The sequence below is a fragment of the Aptenodytes patagonicus genome, chromosome 26, assembly GCF_965638725.1.
Source record: "Aptenodytes patagonicus chromosome 26, bAptPat1.pri.cur, whole genome shotgun sequence".
In the NCBI taxonomy this organism is placed as follows: Eukaryota; Metazoa; Chordata; class Aves; order Sphenisciformes; family Spheniscidae; genus Aptenodytes; species Aptenodytes patagonicus.
The window spans coordinates 1,420,086-1,426,564 of record NC_134974.1 but is presented as its reverse complement, the minus strand read 5'-3'; the positions used below and the strand labels follow the sequence as shown (position 1 = coordinate 1,426,564).

Here is a 6,479-nt window from a genome sequence, read left to right as displayed (position 1 = left end):
CTGAGGAGTGCTTGAAAAATACTGGCTATGTGGAGCAATTGCATAAATAAGGTAGTTTTCCAACATTTTTGTCACATTGGTAAAGTCAGCAAAATGCTGCAGGAAGTGAAACTGCTTCAAAAAGTTTAAGGAAGAAACAAGAGGGTGTTGGAAGAAACTGATAATTGTCCAAAGATGAATAAAACAATCATAGAAGCCTGGGGAGTGACATGCATTGTCATGTTTTGTAACAAAATAAACCTGAAACACAGAGGATGTCTCAACATCCCCAGGCAATCCAGGAGGTGGTATATAAGGGCTTCTGGCTCAGGAGTCCTCATATCACAGGTCCTTGCTTCTTCTCTTCATTGATCTGAGTAAGTCTGATCCCTTCATTATCTCTTTTATCTTTAGCTACAGTGGGTTTGTGTTCTTTTTAACCAACTCCTGCATATGCAGTCTGAACTGCAACGGTATCGGTACCTAGCTTTGCATGAAGACCTTTTTCCTTGATATTCTCACTGGCAAACAGGGCAGCTGTGGATCTGTCCAAGCTTCACGGCAGCTGCTACAACAGGTCAGAGGCGTTCAGCCAAGACGGGACTCAGTCCAGGTGCTTTTACTCTTCAGCTCAGGGTGAACTGACTGCTGCACATGGGCACAGCTTCTCAGCTGGCTTGGGCAGTGCTCAGCGTGTGGAGAGCCTGGGAGAGCGCAGAGGAGCTGCCGGGGAGGGAGGAAGGAGGGCAGGGAAGGGGGAAGAGAAAGAGAGAGAAAAACACCCGAGCCTTAGCAGAGCAACTCCATATGGCACACCCTGAGCCCTCCCTGCTGCCGGCGAGGCAGAGCAGGGTGGTCTGTGCGGTGGCTCGTGAGCAGTGAGTTGAATCAGGCTGCCTGGTGTATTTCAGGTTCACCTCCCTGCCCGAAGGATGTCCTCCTCCAGCCAGCAGCTCAGCTCCCGCTGCTACCCACCCTGCGAGATAGCCTGCCCGCAGCCCATCGCCAATGCCTGCAACCAGCCCTGCGTCACCTCCTGCGGGGACTCCCGTGCCGTGGTCTACCCACCGCCCGTGGTCATCACCTTCCCGGGCCCCATCCTCAGCTCCTGCCCTCAGGAGAGCTTTGTGGGCACCTCAGCCCCGCTGGGGCTGGGCCGCCCCAGGGGCCTGCAGGGCTCCCTTGTCTATGGGGGCTCCTTGTCGTCCTCCAGCCAGGTCTGGAGCCAGCGCTACGGGGGCTGTGGGCCATGCTAAGCATGGCAGAAGGTGTGGAAGGCAAGAGAAACAGCGGAGGAACTGACGGCAAGACCTGGACATGCAGCTGAGCTGAGGAACACGGCTCTCTGAAGCAGTGGGAACATATGGGTGCTGCTCAGCACCCATGGGAACTGCTTTTCTGCTTGTCCTTCTCATGCTCTGTTTGCTTTTAATGTCAGTTTTCTCAAAAAGTGTCTTTTCCATTCTTAGAAACAAACTACTGATTATGCAAAATCTGTTTCTCACTGTTAGAGCACTAAAACTCTAGTATCACTGAAAACTGTTCCATGCATGATTTTACTTGTTTGGGGCCATGCATTTTTTTCTTTGGTAGTTTTTTATTTTGATATCCATGTGTCTAATAGGAAAGATCCATAGATGTCACCTTGCATGGCGTTTTGTCCAGTCCATCTGAAACTTGAATGAAGAAAGAAGAACACTGTGCTGAAAATAAATCAGTTTGATGCAGACTATTAAGTTGGCCCTTTTTAAAACACTGAAGTCTATCTTCTATTTTTCCTTTACTTTGCTTAAAATGTACACTTTTTGCTCCCAATAAACACTTATAATTGCATCCAAATAACATTCAACTGTTTGCTTTCTTCTCTGTTTTGGGGTAATGTAACCTCTGCAAAACAATTGAATCAAACCATCCCCTTATCGTAGAGATCTGTAGATGAGTGTAACGCTCTTTCAGACACTCTTTATATAATGCCTATGGATTCATTCATCAGGAAACTCTGCTTACAACATGCAGAGCTTGCCCGTGTGCCTGATTTAATCTTTACAAGGAACCAGGTGTGAGACAACTGCCCAACCCTTAGATAAAATTTTCAAGACCAGTGTGAAGTACTGAATAGCCACTCCAAAATTATTCTAATAGCTTATCCCTACTTCCCCTGCCTTTCCATGGGTTGTTTCTGGAACTATTGTAATTTCATATACCATAAAGAAATAAAAAAGGAATACTAGATTATGCTATAATTCTATATAACATGGAGAAGTAAAAAGAGAATATTAGACAGTGCACAGCAGCAGAGGGAACTTCCAAGGGACATTCAGAGACAGAAAATTAGCTAGTGATGAAACCCCAGTCTGAGATACAGGAAACTTGAATCCACTTCCCTACTCTGTACTTTCATATCTAGCTTTCCGAGATCATAAAACTGCCTGTCCTGGTTTCGGCAGGGATAGAGTTAATTTCCTTCCTAGTAGCTGGTACAGTGTTTTGGATTTAGGATGAGAACAATGTTGATAACACACTGATGTTTTAGTTGTTGCTAGGTAATGCTTACACTAGCCAAGGACTTTTTAGTTTTCCATGCTCTACCGACTGAGAAGGCTGGAGGTGCACAAGAAGCTGGGAGGGGGCACAGCCAAACTGGCCAAAGGGACATTCCATACCATGGGACATCATGCTCAGTACATAAACTGGGGAAAGCTGGCCGGGGGGGCCACTGCTCGGGGACTGGCTGGGCATCGGTCGGCGGGTGGTGAGCAATTGCACTGTGCATCATTTGCTTTGTGTCTTATTATTATTATCATATTATTACTATTATCATTTTATTTCAATTATTAAACTGCTTTTATCTCAACCCACGAGTTTTTCTCACTTCTACTCTTCCAATTCTCTCCTCCATCCCACCGGGTGGGGGGGAGTGAGCAAGCGGCTGCGTGGTGCTTAGTTGCCGACTGAGATTAAACCACGACACTGCCTCAGCTGGGATCATAAATGCCCAAGAGCAGGTATCTTTTGCTAGCTTAACTTCTTCTTACTGTGCAAAGTAAAGGAGCCTCCTGGCAGAATTCTAAGAAACAGGGAAGCAGAAATTGGAGCCTAAGGAAGGTCAGCAGAGTCACGTTTCAAAGACCAACTTAGATGACCAGAAGAAGGTGGCAATAAAGGAAAGTAGATATAGAGACTTCTCAACAAATAGGGAGCAGTGATCCAGCAGTGCTCAGGGACCAGCTGGAAGCAAAAAAATTGCTTTGAGGTAAACAGAGCAACTAGCCAAGTAGCCCCTCAGCTGTTGCTCAGTGTTACATTAATCCTATTTAGCAGAGTACTGCATAGCACCTAGCCTTTCTTCTCAGCACCTCACTGGAATTCCAGATCTGGACTATCGTATAGTGGTTTAAGTGCAAGTAAATAGGGAGGATTAGCTATGCAATGAAGATACAGCCAACTATGTCTTTCCACAGACAGCTGGATGTTACCTGTGCTGTTTGCTGTTGCGGGCGTGCTTGGCTAGCTGTGACTTTCCAGTAAGTGTCCTACACTCTCTTGTTATACTTCCTGCATGCATGTGTCCGGGCATAAAATAACGGTAAGCCTCCCTTCCATTCCCTGTATTGTTTTCTGTCTCCAGTAATTTTCTAGCTGTGCAAACTGGTGCAGTACAAGGTCTAAAGCAGGCATGGAACATGGGAGAACTCATTGCTGAGCAGAGGAGTAATGGGGTGGTTTTGATCGGTTAAGGTCTTCGCTCTCCTCTCGCTACAGGTCTTAACTAGGATGGAAGCACCAACACGTCACACAGGAGGTTCTCTCAATTGTGTTATTTCATAAAAACAGACAGAAAGCAAAACTAGAATGCCAAAATTATGATGCAGCATGATTTTTTAATGGGTGATAGAGGAGGAAAGTTTACCAAAGCAAAACATGGTCATACAGAAAATAAGGAGTTTGAGGCTTTTACAAGTGAGGTTTCTTGTTTCAGGGAGCTTCATTTCAAGCACAGTGTTCTTTTCTTCTGTAGCTGTATGTTTGATGATGCAGTCCAGTTTTCATCCATTAACATAACTCTTGATTGACATCAGGCAGTGTCAAGTGGGAGAAATCACAGTATACAAACTTTTCTGTTATGCTTCTTGTATAATGTTACTAAGTTGAATGTAGAAGGAGTATTAATGCATTTGAAAATTTGGACCAGAACACATTAATAGCTAAGAAAGAAGTACTTAAGCAGATACAAGCACAAATACAATGTAAAGTGTTAGCAAGAATCAGCCCTTTTATGCCAGCATCTTTAAACCCATCTTACTCTTGAGTTTGGATCTTGCATTCAGTATCCTGACTGCTTTTGGTGCAAGTATACTCCTGCTGGGTTTGGCAGGGCTCACACCTTCTAAAGCGATAACCACTGAACCTCTGAGAACAATAAGGGTATGAGAACTTGCTTTCCTGTGATCCCCCATAGGCAAAAGAGCCTCTGTAGCCATAAGATCCCCCATAGCCAAGTGAGCTCCCAATGGCAGCTGGTGCTGAGGATCCCACTACACTTTCCTGAGGGCAGGAGCTGAGAATTGGCCCAGGAAAAGTGATGACAACGGGGGGCGGGTAGATCACTGCCCTGGAGTCACCGCATGATGTGACACAGGCTTCATTCCAGGCGTTGGCGATGGGCTGTGGGCAGGCCACCTCGCACGGCGTGGAGCACTGGTAGCTGCACAGCTGTCTGTAGGAGGACATTGTTCTGTAGTGGAAGTGGATCTGAAACACAAAGGCAGAAGAGACTGTGTAAAGCAATTAAATGGTAGTCAGAGATTTATGTTCGGGCACTCAGGCATGTTTGATGAGGAAGCTACCCACTTGAGTAGCTTCCTGAACAGAGATGATGTCACTTCATAGTTCCTGGCTCTCTCTTCCACCTTTTAGTCACACTGTTTGAGTTACATTTATCTTCTGTCCTTGCCAGACTCGCAACTCTTCCTAACCTTCCTGTGTACACCAAACAACCTACACTTTTGACATGTCTATACATAATGTGCCAGAACATATCCTAAAGGGCTCCATATTAAGCAGTGCTTGCTTCAGTTGTGTTCTCTTGTAAAGGAGCACAAACATTTCTGTGCTTCATGAGACCAATGGCCATCTCGCCCACCCCCCTTTTCTCAGTAGTTAACCTGTAGGACAGGATTTATGGACACACCTGAAGTGGTTGTTCCCCTGGTTATATCTACCCAATTCCAGCAGTCAGTATCTTAGGACTACCAACTTGTAAACCTTTGATAAATTGTTGGTTGTACAGCAAGGGAAGTACATGTTCATATACGAGTTCAACTCAGGAATACTTAAAGGCACGACCTAGGTTTCATTAAAATTGGATCCCTTTATCAAGCTAGTGAGGTGGTGAGGTAATTCCAAATTAAAAATAATAAGCATTACGACAATAAAATTTAGGACCACCTGTCACACAGGGTTTCAAAACTGAGCTTCACCTTCTACTAAAGCCAAGATAAGGCTGCAGCTCATTTCTATACTAGCTTTAGGAACTAAAAGTCGCGAATCCTTGAAGCACTTAGCAAGGACTGCAGTAGTCCCTCAAGAAGCTGGATAATGCCAGCCCCAAATTCTCTGCAGGATCAGTGAGCTGCTTTTACAGAGAGACTGGCCCTGTTAGTGCCATGACAGACAGACATGTAGGATTCAGAGCTATCACTAAAAGAGGGTATCAAAGGCACAAAGAATTAAAAACTTACTTAAGTCCCAGAGGAGAAGTCAGGAGAAGCTGTTGGGAGACATGTGAGCAGCACGTGCTTTTATACTGCTGCTCGGATAGCCTGGAGGATCTGAGACACCCTTTGCACATGATGTTTGATTAGATTCAAAACAGAAGCGATTACACATTAACTCCTCACAGCATATAATCATTTTGCCCACTGTTTGCAGTTATTAGGCAATCCCCAGCTTTCCTTTACACCTTACTACGTCATCCCTCTCTAAACTATTTGATCACATTCAGATTAATCAGATTTCAGCCTCTCTGAAACAATCCCCAGGCTTTACCCTTCTGCAGTAATGAGAGGTAGTTCAGTTAAGTTAAAACCATCGGGTTGACAACTGTATTGTATTTTATCTCTCTTACATTTTAAAATCCACTCAGAGATGGGGGACAGACTGTAAATATTAACCTTGAAGCTCCAGGGTGTGAGGCTACTTATTTTGCCTGCTTCATGTCCCCACTTCAGCTGCTCAGTCAGGGTCTGATGTGCTGGCACCGACAAAGCCAGCAAATCTGTGCAATTCACTGTAAGGCAGAAAATGAGCATTTAGTTAATGCATAGTAGAAATGCTGCTGACTTTAAACCGCACTCCAGACTTGTATGCACTTCTTGTACAGATCTTGTCACCTCAACACCCAAAGCAAAGGGCAATTTATGGTCTGAAGAGAGACTTCACTCAGACTCTAAGAGCTGCTCTTTATTCACCTTCTTTTTTTTTTCTCATCTTTGCTTTAC

At 44.9% G+C, this 6,479-nt stretch overlaps 1 long non-coding RNA gene across 1 annotated transcript; it reads left to right on the top strand.

The window, feature by feature from the left end:
• The first annotated feature begins 290 nt into the window (after positions 1-290).
• LOC143171094 (uncharacterized) lies at positions 291-1,821 on the top strand. The gene is made up of 2 exons (XR_012997137.1): positions 291-356; positions 891-1,821. It is a non-coding gene; the product is annotated as an uncharacterized LOC143171094 (long non-coding RNA).
• The last annotated feature ends 4,658 nt before the right edge of the window (positions 1,822-6,479 follow it).